Consider the following 13,387-nt stretch of genomic DNA (forward strand, 5'->3'; position numbering starts at 1 on the left):
CTCTCTCTCTCTCTCTCTCTCTCTCTCTCTCTCTCTCTCTCTCCTCTCCCCCTCGCTCGCTCCATCTTTATCTCTCGCATCGGTCCACTGCCTCTCTCTCCTTCACTCTCTCTCTCTCCCTCTCTCCCTCTCCTCATGCATCGGTCCACTGCCTCTCTCCTCCCTCCCTCTCTCTCTCCCTCTCTCCCTCTGTCCCTCCCTCTCTCTCCCTCCCTCCATCCCTCCCCTCTCCTCTTTCCCTCTCCCCCCTCCCCTCTCTCTCCCTCCCCTCTCCCTCTCTACCCCTCATGCATCGGTCCACGGTCTGTGGCACGTGTCAGGTATGAGGAAGTGTCCGCCTGGGTGAGGCGCGATTCAAGTTCAGCCACCATGCAGTATGGGGCGTGGGCGGTCTGTGCACAACAGGTGCAGTCACGACGGACGGGGTAGCACTGGACTGAGACACGGATATGAGGTCATCAGCTGACCTCCGGGTCAGACCCTGACCGATGATGTCATCATCCGGCCTTTGAGGTCATTTTAACTGTTGATAATGTATGAATCACTCACTATGTCATTAATTGCTCTATCAGGAGGCCTGTTTTTCTGAACTTCGGCTACGGTTTGGTTTTCTCAATGACTGACCACACACAACTTTACGCATTATGTAGATAGTGGTGTAACGGTGTCTTGTCACAACTTTCTTGGTGGCGATTAAGTGAAAGTTAGCAGGATACTGCATTTCATTTTAGCTTCAGTCACCTAAATACCATGCCTTTCGTTTGAGAACATGGGGAAAATCTGTCTGTTAACATCCCCCTGAGCTCATGTTAGTCATAACCCGACCATCTGATCTGAGTGATCAGTCACCATGCCGTTTCTAGCATGATCTTTTAAGAAGGAAGTCGATAGATCAATATATGATACCATAAATGTTATCAAATCAATAGCTGATACTTCTACAGATCCCTTGGCGACAGTCCACGGAAGACGGATAACGACGTGGAGATTATTTACATAAGTAACTGAACCACTAGACACTCAGAAAGACGGATAACGTCCCATGCCATTACACCGGTCATCCAAACTTGAAGCACTAATGGAAATGCACGTGTCAAAGGCTACTGAAATAGCAGTGCATTTCTCTGCCTATTATCAACCTGCCTCTCTATACACATCAAACACATAACTTAACTTTAAAAATCAGAACATTCCGAAAAAACGAGCTCTAATCACGAGCGAAACGACCACGACCGCTAGCATCATACGGGCCCGGGCGTCGGCAGGGCGCACCTGTACCAGTCTGGGCCAGTCGTACCAAGCACGGGCGGCGTCAGCCGTCATCCAGATCAGTGTCTCTCGCGCGCCGGGATGGCGGACCGGCACCACGGCGCAGCGGGCAGCCAGTGGGAATACCCACGGAGTTTCGTGGCTGCTGGGGTCGCGGTCGGATTCGGGGTCGGGGCGCGGTCAGGGTGGGGTCGGTGGCCGAGTTATAGACGTAAGAGTTTTATTGAGCTGGGGTAACGCTGTAAGAAATGGGCCGTTAAAACGAACGGTTTTGTATGCTTTTGGGTTTGATTGGTTAATACTGTGCCTTTGACATGAATGAATTATATCTGTAGGTATATGAAATAGGGTTCGTGTTCTGATTGGCTTTTGTTGAGTTTTTTGACCGAAGCCCGCTGCGCGACACATTTTTGCGAACTATCGGCTAAAAATCTTTCTCATTGACATTTTGTACGTTCAGCTAAAAAAGTTCCACCACTTATGTTTAAAAAATATACCAAAACAGTTCTGATATCTAAAAATAGCTCTCTTCAGCCAAGGCTGTCCGACTTTCGCATCATCCAGCAAAGCGTTAATGTCATACTGACCCCACTAGCTATGATACACGTTACAGATGTAGCCGTTACAAATGGTAATAGCCAAACAGTGACGCAATGACTCGAGAGAGCAAACACCACTGTGTCGACATTACACCAGGAAAATATGACAGAGATAAGGTAATGGCCATTTTGGTTAGTGGGGCGCTAAAAGAGCTATGGGTTCTTCAAAGTGAGGCTGAAAAAAGGTATCGAGGTGGCCCACGTAGTTGGCTAGCTCACTGCCAAGGCTATGTAAACCAGGTAGAACGCTCCCGACGAAAAACTGGGGACAACAATGAATTTAGTAACCGCGACTCTGGGGACCAAACAAACTCAGGTTGCCATGGTAACGGGGCAAATTTGGCATGAGTACGCATCTTATAACTCATTTTTCAACGAATTGTTTTGGAAAAAAGCAAAAAGATTTGCCGGACCACTACTAGAATGAATTGCAGTTTTCATAACCGACCAGAGTTTTTATCAGACTGGCCTAAATAATATCAAAATAAAGTCCTAAACTTGACGGCCCGTGCTGCTATAGGTTACCTCTAATGCTCTGGCCCCCAAAATCGTCACTGGCTTATCAGCCAATGAGCGTCGAGTATTGTCGTACGCTGATTGGTGGGATTACCGCAGTTGTTGTTTAGAATGCTTACGATGCTGATAGCGCTAGCGAAGGTGTCTCCACTTTTCGTAATGTTAAAAGCCCGGAGCGCACCCCGCCCCCCCCCCCGCTCACTGCTCACAAATCATGCTGTGCAATTACGAAAATGGAAACAAGAGTATTAACAATAGCCGTTTTTACAATGGATTATCTGGCAATTGCACCAAATGTGACCAAATCTGCACCAAATCTCTTTTACAACAAATATCTTCATATCATGAATTTGTTTCGTTGTCTTACTCGAAAATCGTGTCTGATAATTTGAAAAGCAGGCATATAAGCAGCTGCGCAACCCAAACTAACCACTTCTAAGAAACGCACTGAACCCAATTTGACCAAATATGCACCAAATTTGCACCTAATGTGCACCAACTGCCGTCGCTGCGCCTGTGGCTGTGCTCTGTGCCGCGATGGTGACCGTGTCGGTGTCTGCCGCCATCGCGACCCGTTTTTCGTGCCGCCGCCGCTGTTAACCCGCGCCCAGATGGGGTCTGCCGAGCAACGCGGTCTGATGGGGGGGGCCATTTTGGCCCCCCCCCTCAGATCTCGAGAACCACGCAACATAGCGACAAGCGGTAAACGTTGTTGGATAACCCCAACAGGGAACTACCTTGTGACCCAATTTCATTGACCTCGGTCAAACCGATGACGTCACAGGTCAGGTCAAAGGTCGAATTTTTACCGTTTACAGGCATTTCAAGAAATGCGTTGTAAAATCGAGTAAAATGGATTTCATTGAAAATCATCGATGGGGAAATGTTCTTCAAACACGTATTTTGCTATTTGAGGTCACTGATACCAGGTCAGGTCACAGAGGTCAGGTCACTGGGGGGTCACAATATGAAAGTGTCGTGTGATACATGTTTTATGGTCCATTTTACATGACAAATGCGATTATGTGGGTCAGACAGACTTTAGGGCCAGCTTAGGTCACGTTTTGGTCAAGGTCAGGTCAAGGTCAGGGCAAGGTCAGGTCAAATGAGGTCAAATTTCAAAGTTGATATATTTGCATAAAATGGGTATCGATTCGATGCAGCTCGTCACGGGGAGTTCAATGGTGGTCTTCGTTTTGCGCTACGAGGTCCAGAATTGCTAAAAATTGAGTTCAAAAATTTGACGTCATCAATTTTTAACAGTTTTTTCGCTATAACTTGGCCAAAAAAAGAGGTATCGATCTAAAATTTGGTATGTATATCGAAAAGCGCAGGGACTATCACATATATTCCGGTTTTTTCGAAATTCGAAAATTTTTTGGAAATTTTTTGAGTTTTTCTTAAAAAAAAACAATTTTTTGATTTTTGGGGGTTAAAATCCCAAAATTTTGAAAATCCGAGATAGCAGTTTTGTAGCGCCGTCTTTTCTCTACACAACCACATAAAGAACTTTAAAATTGCTTGTTAACTGTAGAATTGGTGAGCGTTTCAAGATGTCATGTTTTTTGCTCATTTTTACTCGAACATGACCTCAGTTTGACCTCAATAACTCCTGACCTGAGGTGACCTGTGACTTGAAATTTTGTGTGAAGGTGTCAAATTGATGCCCGGTAAGGTACCCAAAATTTGGCGGCGCTGCGCGCCGCCGTTTTCTCGCTATTTAAGAAAAACCACAGGGGGGGGGCCAAAATGCCCCCCCCATCAGGGCGCGGGTTAAGGTTGTGCTCATGTAGGTACTGTATGATTTTTATGCGCGTTTTTGTCCTTTCTTTTGTCTTTTTTCCGATCCTTTGTTTTTCGTTATCATTTACTTGGCCGCCCTGAGGCAATAATCGCCTATGCGTGTGTACGTACGCGTGTGTGTGTACTGTGTACACTACAGAATCCTCGCCTCAGACGGTAGCACTTGCTGAGCGCTCCATAAATGGCAAAGCTGGGCAACTTGTGCGTGCCGTTCTTTGTGATAGATGCCGTTGCCTGCGGTGCAGTTTTGTGAAGTCTGATTGTGAGCGCGCCTTTATAATATAAAATACATAACGAAAAAAAAATGTGCACCAACTGTGTACCAGATGGCCGTAGGCGCAATCAACCCAGATGGCCGTAATAAGAGGAATAACGCGAGTGCTAATAGCTGCTACGTGAAATTGTATACTAAATTAACGCTCAATTTGTACAGCAAGCGACACGTTGATTTGTGCAGAAATTTTGAGTTAATTTGACGATGTGAAACTAAAACGGGAAATAAAAGACGCGATGATTCCGGGATTTTACCCTACTACAATGCATACATCAGTAATATAATGGTGCGGAGACTGCAACAATACACACAACAGTAGCACCACGGCATGGAGACTAACGTTACACACAACAGTAACACTACGGTATGGAAACTGCAACAGAACACACAACAGTAGCACCACGGTATGGAGGCTGCAACAGTGCACACAACAGTAACATTTCAGTATGGAGACTGCACCACGGTATGGAGACTGTAACGTTACACACAACAGTAGCACTACGGTATGGAGACTGCAACGTTACACAAAACAGTAGCACTACGGTATGGAGACTGCAACAGAACTCACTAAAGCAGCATCACAGGAAGGTAACTGCAATAGCACATACAACACTTCCACCACGGTGTTGAGATTGAAACGTTACACACAACAGTGGCACCATGATATGGAGACTGCAACGGTGCACGCAATAGCAACACCACGGTATGGAGACTGCAACAGCAGGCATTGCGAGGCAACATAATAAAATGCATTGGCGATGCTACAGTGTTCCGAATGCCGTGTAGACACACACTCTTCAGAGCAGCAGGGGTGACGGCGGCGGCGGCAGCGTGCAATGCCAGCTGCTGGGGTGGCACGGTACGGCCGTAGGGGGAGGGGGGAGGCAGCAGGGAGGGGTCAGCTGCAGAGGAGAGAAAGTGCCGTCCGTCGTCTCCAAGTGACCGGGGGGCGTCAGTGCCGGTCCATCGTACACTCACTGGACTGTTACTGTTACATGAGCAGAGTAAATGCTTATGTGTTACACACGGATTACATTGCTTATCGAATAGGAAAATTCGTTCGTGAATCGTGATGCGTATTGCCACCTCCTCATGTATGTATTTAGACCACTGTGAGGGATGCAATGTTGACCCGAGAGGAAGGTAACCAGAGGAAGAGGGTAAATCACATTGCTATCCTTGGGCGTAGCTTTGGTGAGAATAATGTGAAACATGTTATACGTATGGAACACAGCACACGCACACGTGATGAACGGTTAATGCAGGTCAGTTCTGAGGCCAGCTGTAATCTACGGAACAGTCAGGCGACAGTGCAGTGCCGAATCCATTCAAACCTATTGCATCGTAAATAGCTGACGCTGACCAGACATAAACAAACCAGGCGTGATGAACGGACACATTCCAGAAAATATGAAGCCGAATGTTTAAAATGTGATGAGGCCCTGGCCAAGTGCGAGAAGTGTTTATTTTAGTTATCATCTTAATGCCACACATGCGTTGTAGTGTTTTAGTAAAGCAGCGGAAATTAGAGGCATGATTTGAGCTGCGAACCAGGAATTGCTATTTGTCTCTCAGCCGCTCAACCACTTCTACCTTTTCGCCATACAAATCAAACATACACACAGCAGCACGGCCCTATATAGTCTTAAGGATGAATCTCAGATTTTAGAAGCATTCGATATTTGCTCGATATGCTCATCGCTAGCCCCTGACCTACTCCAACGCTCGCCAACTGTAATGCACCCCGTTCCACTCCCCGCAACCACTTGCATCGCGTAGTGGTCTGCGCCGTTGGCAACCGTCCACGGGGGAGAGTGTTGTGCAATGCAGAGTGCAGGTCATCCGGTGCTCTGTCATATAGGTCGATAAGGGTGCCTCGCGATCCCTCTGTGGACACACTGTGATTGCTGAGGGGCCGGTTGTGGTTGTTTTCTATGGGCCTGCTGTGATTGCATTAGAGGCCGCAGTGATTGTTTCTTTTGATGCATGTCGCGTTTAGATTTCTGAATGCACGCAGCATCTGCCTGGAGTGCTCTTTTTATAATGTCATAGAGTGTTACTGATTGTAATTTGGTGACCTCATGCCGGCGATATTGATGAAAGGGCTGACTAAAACATTTTCCTTTTTTGGAGAGCGCTGTTGACAGCTTTCGGATAAAGAAAGTGACATACTGGAGGCACGATGATTTCTAACCTGCTAAAATGGTTTTAAGTGTGTTGATAAAAGTGGAAAACGGCTCCCAGACTGCGTGCCAAAACTAAAAATCTGTCAGTGAAAATCTATCTGATCAACGTGAAACATGTCGCCACCCATGTTTTGGATCTGCGGCGCACAGTAAATGTCATGTGGCCTAGGACAACTTGGTTCCACTTTCTAAATTGAACGAATTTCAGCTATAAAACGTATAATCCTGGGATTAAGGATGTCAAAACTGGCGTTATCTTCACAACTACGTTGTTGGTACTGGTCTCCACCCTGCAACACGCGGCAGCCAGCCTGTGACGTCAGACATACTTATGACGTCATACCTTTCGTGCACGAGATAGGGTCATAACCTTCCAAACGGTCCATAGGGTCCATATAACGACAAATTGCTCCGGATACCTGTCTAGACCAGGCGTGGTCCAACCGGAGACCGTTATACGGGCGCGGTCGGCAATATTTTCCAGGCGCGTGCTGAACCTTCAGCCTGCACTTCGCACCAGCCAAGCTCCGGGAAGTGATTAAAAGTTCTAACCCGATCCACTGCCCTTTGTCAGGCTCTGGTGCGGCCGCTTAGCTTCCAATCTAAGCGATCCAGCCTTGAGAAACCTGGTTCGGAGATGAATAAGGTCCTGGATTTGATCACGTGTTAGATGGGTATCACCTGGAATTTCGCTGTAGTTCGTGGCTCGGCAGTTGTCATTGGAGTGGTGCCCACAAGGTTACTAACTGATAAGTGGAATGTGATAAAACGATGACCAGATATGGATACCCGAATCCAAGACGAAAGGTGTTTTGATGCATAACAAAGATGGTGTACTTGCGGTCGCTGACAGTAGATCTTCCAAACTTTGTTGTTTTGTTCGTTTATCTTTCGCGGAGATAGCGGCAGTACACTGCGAACGGTCACGTTTTCTCTCAAGTCATCTTTCTGGCACACACGACGAAAAGATTGTACTTCCCTCATCACCGACTGATACCCGCTTCGGACACCGTCAACAACTGGAGAATTAGAAATCCGAAACATGCAGTTTTGCTGTACAGTACCTAAATGACACATTCCCATAGCTTCAGTCCAGTGACCCGAGCTGTCGGTCAATCTCACTAACCCCTTCCACCCGGATCAACCTCATCAACCATGCCTCTGAAACTCCTCACTTCTCAGAAACCTCTGCCGAGCAGCTCATATCCTGAAACACACCTCCAAAGCGTTCTGGGAACCACACCCGGCGGCAGAACCGGGAGCCCTGGCAAGTTTCAGCGGAATTAACCGGGATCGGCTAACCGACCCAAGAATTAGTTCGTATCCCTTCGCGTGAGAACAGCTCGTCGGGAAGCCCGCAGGCACATACCACACCTTTCGGTCATCACTCCCGGAGTTTTCGATGGTCGTTACAGTGCGTTTGCGGCAGAATCGCCCCCCTCCACCATGCCCAGAAGGGCAGTCAGGACGGCTTGAACTCGTTGGTGGTAATGGCATGAGCCGTTACTGAGGTGGGAGGGGGAGGATGGGGGAGGGGCGGCCACCCACCTGCGCGCAGCATACCTCCGTGACTGGCAGCCGGCGTTATGGACGCGTGCCGCCGGATCCTGGCCCGTTGGGACCACCAGGGTCAGCCCGGGGTCACTGTCAGCTCCGGGAACCGCCCAACCCCCGCCCCCGCCCCCGCTCCAGCCCCAGCCCCAGCGTCCGCCCCAATGCTGCCGGTGCCGCATATGGTTGTATGTATGTGTACTGTGTAGTCACACCTCGTGCGATTGTCTGCGACCGTCAATGTAGGGGAGTTATCTTAGCAGTTGGTCTATAAGCGCTGCGCAAATGACTAAAGAAAGAAAACTCATCGTGGAAAGATCATGATTTACTTGTAATCCAGTCAGCAGATGAGGAAAGGATGTAATCACACTAGTTATACTCGAGGGCAGCGCTTTTCGAAGAGCGCTGTGGCCCGAAGGTTTGGACTTTAAATTGTGAAAAAAACGCCCGCCCGCCGCAAAACGCAAACACCGCAAAACGCGCAAAACGCACATCCCAAACGCCAACGCAAACGTCGCAAACAAAAACAATAAACAAACGCACGCCTGCCGCAAACCGCAAAAGAAACGCAAAAGCACCGCAAAAGATAAAACCGCCCGCATCGCACGCCCGCTAACCGCCAACCGAAAACGCCTAAAAATCGCCCGCCCGCCGCCAAAAGCAAACACCGCAAAAAAAGAAACGAAAAAGCGGCCGCTAACCGCAAACAAATTTAACACCGCAAACGACGCAAAAAAAAAAAAACAAAACCGCCCGCATCGCCCGCCCGCCCGCCGCCAAACACAAACACCGCAAAAAAAAAACACAAAACGCCCGCCCGCCGCAAAACGCAAACACCGCAAAACGCGCAAAACGCACGCCCGAAACGCCAACGCAACGACTGGCATACCGCTAGGAGTTCAGAGATTCAGCAGCTTTTTGGTCATTTTCACAAATCAAAAAGACCTCTGCAAAAATCTCCTAGATGGAAGCGCCCAACTAAAAAACGGATGGCACGTGCGTGTTCCTCGCCCCCAACTTCCTTCAGGTCAATCTTCATTTGGGTCACCTAACGCATTGACGACCGGCCGGGTGGACTAAACATTGTGTCAAGACACGTAGGTAATTGTCAAAGAGAATCCTCAGAATGGTGGATCCCAAAAGTTTAGAACTATAACTTTGACCCACTGGACGACACCTTAAAACAGTTGCCGACCAGATGACACCCATTGTTTGGTCACCCACGTCATAGTCTGCTTCGCGGGTGTGCCGAAATGACCTAAAGTCCAAATTTCCGGTGTGCAGGGTCATTTTCAACGGCACGTGGCACGTGGTTCTGGACTTTTCCGGCCACTTTGCGACATACCCATAGGTAGTGCACCGAATGGTGGTTGATCCGCATGGAAGAAAATGAGGGGTCGTTTGGATCGTTTTCGAGCAATCTGCCGCGGAACGCATTTTTTCACTTCACCCATTGGCTTAACACGGGAATTTTCAAAGTCACGTGGCACGTGCACCAGATGGTCCGCGGAGGGGAGACCAATACCAGAACGTAGATCACCTGGCCCACTAGAAATCCTGAAAAAATCAGAATTTTTGGAGCAGCCGTTTTCAAGAGCATCAAGTTGTACTGATCTCAGGCAGCTTTTGCCAATTTGTCAGGGAACTCAGATTTGTTTTTCAATAGAAAAACACAATTCTAAAGAATAGTGTTTTAACTATTGACAACAAACCTTCGGTTACAAGCCGTGCTATGGTAATTTCTGTAACGAACAAAATTACCATTGTCTATGTAAAATGCATGCACTTGTCTATAGAACGCGTCTCTTTTCTTCTGCTTCTACTATCGGATCGCAACTATGATTTGTCAGTGGTTGTAACGCCTTTGTCAGTGCCTACAAATATCTATCACATTGTGTGGTCATTGGTCAGCTTTAATTCCGTATAACAGTGGTGTTTCACCGACCTGATCACGATGGCTTGAAACCATCCCTATAACCCTATCCCCATCCACATACCTAGCATGGCGTGTAACCGCTCCAATGACCACCGTGCCGCCAGTGAACAGTAGCTACCACAGTGCCGGGCCCGCCCCTGTTCATTGGCATGAATTTTCCGCCCGCTCCCTGGTAGCAGGCCACGAAAGCAGTCCTGCCGATCCACTCTGGCGTTTTGGTTCCTTTGCTTAGCTACGGAGATCGGCATCAAGGGTAATATGCGGAGAACAGGCACAAAGAGTAGGCGCGGAGTAGGAACTAAAGTAAAAAAAAAAAAAAACGGTAGCATCAGCGAGGAAGGGGATAATTAGGGATTAGGATGGGGATTTGGCGTAGAGCTAGCATTGACGGGAATGAATGCTGAGAGCCATTGATGGCAATATGAACAGGTAGATGTGGAAACACTGTATAAACTCCAACGGCAAGGGAGTGGTGTTGAATGGACAAGACAGAGTCATGGAGGAAAAAGACAGAGGCAAGGTTAGGGACAGTGCAGCAATACAAAAGCGGCAGTGAGAGGGGTCGCTGAAGGGGAGGGTTGCGGAGGGCTAGGATCTGAGCCAAGAAAGGGCTGAGCTTGGGTCAGAGGAGTTGCATGGAGTTGTTGGACTCTGGTCAAGAGAGTGGCTGATTCTGGGTCACGAGAGGGGCTTGGATGGAATCAGAGGAGGGGGCCGTGAGCTGGGGTCGGCCGGGCTTTGGTTAGAGGAGTGGCTCTGCTCGTTTCAGCAGCTGAGCCCCTCCTGGCTGGACCAGATGAGAACTTTACTCGCGTCAAAGAATGGACTTTGCTTGGGTCGTAGGTTGAGCCTTGCTTCTTCTGGCTCAAGTCCGCTCCTCTGATCAGTCAGAGGAGCGGACCGGTTACCCGATGCAGATCAGCCTCCGCTCAGACCACGACACAGATCCGCCGCTTTCTACCGAGAGACAGCCACCTGTCTTCAACTCATCAGATCACCGGGGAAGACCAACCACGCGGTAATGACTGTGGCGCGACCCTCTTCAGTCACTTGGACAAGATGAACTGCTCACTGCAACTCGCCCGGAGCGGTGCAGAAGCGTTCGGCGGCCGCCAACTGCGCGTAACCGTGTGCTTCATGCTCGTCCCGAAGTGAAAGTGCTCAAACCGGAATAGTGGCCGGTTGCCGGTGCACCGCTGGATGCAGACGAGACCACTCTCGCCGTACATCTCTGGTATAGGATATACATGAATTTTGTATGGAAACGACTGGCCACCAGCGCGGCAGAATGATTTCCCGTCGTAAAAATGTCACTGTCTGTCGCCGCTGTCTGGTGCCGGCTACGTCCGGTTCAGTGAGAGAAGGGGTGGTCCGTGGTCGGAGCTGAACTCTAATTGGACAGCTGGGTGACCTTGACCTGCACGAATAATCCGCGGGTGACTTTGTCAGCTGAGTAGAGCTGAGAGAGTAGTATGAGAGTGTGTGACCATCCATCACTATCTTAACGAGAGTTGATAACTGTCGAGCGCTGTGGATCGCTTCAATAAACGTCATGTTCTGTTTTCGATGTCTAACCGAATGCTCATCCAAAGGTGTGATATTTGTTATTAATTTGAGTAGTAGCTATTATTTTAGTTCCCATACGAATTTCTTAGGGCCAGAGGACACGCTCACAGTGGAAAGTCGAAGTTGGACTAGGAACTCAAAGCCAGAAACTGGAATAGCAAGTCTGCAGATTAGTTTGGCCTAAGCGCAGGCAACGAGCACGGTCCAGCCATTTAGAAATGAAGTCTAAGTCGGAGAACAAAATCGCGGACAGGAGCAGCAGATTCTGTCCCATTTACCGAGATTGTCCTCCATTGAGTCTTTCTTTATAGTGTCTTTCTTTATAGTTTCTAGGTCGAAAATTCAAAAACAAAAACAACTAGCCGAAAAAACGTCTATTAGAAAATGTGTGGAAGACAACATACAGAACCAACAGACATGAAGCAGGCTTGGTTTACACCTACCAATATTTACTGTTAGTTTCAACAAAAAAATGTAGTCAGGGATGAGGCGCAGGCAGAGGACGAAACTAAAAGCATCGACTGAACCTTGAGATTGCAAACCATGGGCCTTATCAACAATTTCATCACCATGATGCTGCACATTTATAGCTGCACTGATGACCTAGAAACAAGCCGCTTGAGGACACAGTTCTGATTCTAGTCTGTCTCTCATCGGCTAGCCATGCTGACTTGCTCAAGGCTCTTGTGAGGGGAGACGGCAGTCAATGGCCGGGCAGTGCAGATCAAGATTATCTGCACCATGGCGCCTTTCGGACTAGTGACGTCATTAGGGGATTGACCAATGAGCGCTGTCGACGGCTGCAGATCAAGGAGCAGGTCAACTGGAGATAACTGATAACTGAGCAGAACTAGGTGGAATTGGGGCGGGATGGAGGAGACATCCTGCCGGGTCATATTAGGGCTCCGGACGAAATAACTAGTTACCAGGAGCCAAAGACAAGTTCCGTGGAAAGAGGCGGGCGTGGTGTGATTCAACGCATCATTATAAAAGAATGGGGCTACGGCAGTGCCAGCCTAGTCTCTGGTCCCTCCCTCCCTCCCTCCCTCCCACTTAACATACATTCATGCACGAACGCATTTATAAATGTTACGTATTATATACATGTAGTACATAAGTCGGGTGCATCGACCATTGCCCACTGCCCAGCGCTGCCAGGCAGTCCCCAAGTAAAGAATGAAGCCTATCCTGCCCTTCACCGAGAAGGTTATCACGACACCACTAACCTCACTCTCTGTGTTCTCAGAGTCTGCACACCGGCTGCCAGCGACATCGGAGCCATCGCGCCCGGTCTTCCAGCTGTCTGTGTCACGTCCTGTCACTGTCCACAACCCTGCTGTCGCCGCCGCTGCTGCTGCTGCTGCTGCTGCTTCCCTCGACTTCACACGGCTTCGTTGCCGAAATGGCGGCTGGAGATTTGGGCAACTTCATGGAAATGGTGAGTTTGTGAGCGTTGGAATGGTGAAGTTATGTGAGTCTAGAATTTGTAAGAGAGAACTGTGAGTGTGAAAAAGTGAACGTAGTGTGTGCAATCGAATTGTTAGTGTAATTGTAGTATGGCCGATTTGATAAGTATAGTATGGCTGGAATAGTCAATGTTGTACAGCGATTTTCTCAACTATGGTCGTTATTTTCGGTACGTCTTTCACAAATACCAGCTCGTTATTCATTCAATAAAACGATATCT

At 48.5% G+C, this 13,387-nt stretch overlaps 1 long non-coding RNA gene across 1 annotated transcript in view; it reads left to right on the top strand.

Moving 5' to 3' along the window:
- Positions 1 to 13,130, top strand: part of LOC122369779 — a 50,006-nt gene extending 36,876 nt beyond the window's left edge. The window contains exon 3 of the long non-coding RNA XR_006254472.1: positions 12,947 to 13,130. This is a non-coding gene — a long non-coding RNA (uncharacterized LOC122369779). The remainder of the gene's footprint in view (positions 1 to 12,946) is intronic.
- Positions 13,131 to 13,387: the final 257 nt, after the last annotated feature.

The sequence above is a fragment of the Amphibalanus amphitrite genome, unplaced genomic scaffold (assembly GCF_019059575.1).
Source record: "Amphibalanus amphitrite isolate SeventyFive unplaced genomic scaffold, NRLGWU_Aamphi_draft 001072F_arrow, whole genome shotgun sequence".
NCBI classification, from domain to species: domain Eukaryota; kingdom Metazoa; phylum Arthropoda; class Thecostraca; order Balanomorpha; family Balanidae; genus Amphibalanus; species Amphibalanus amphitrite.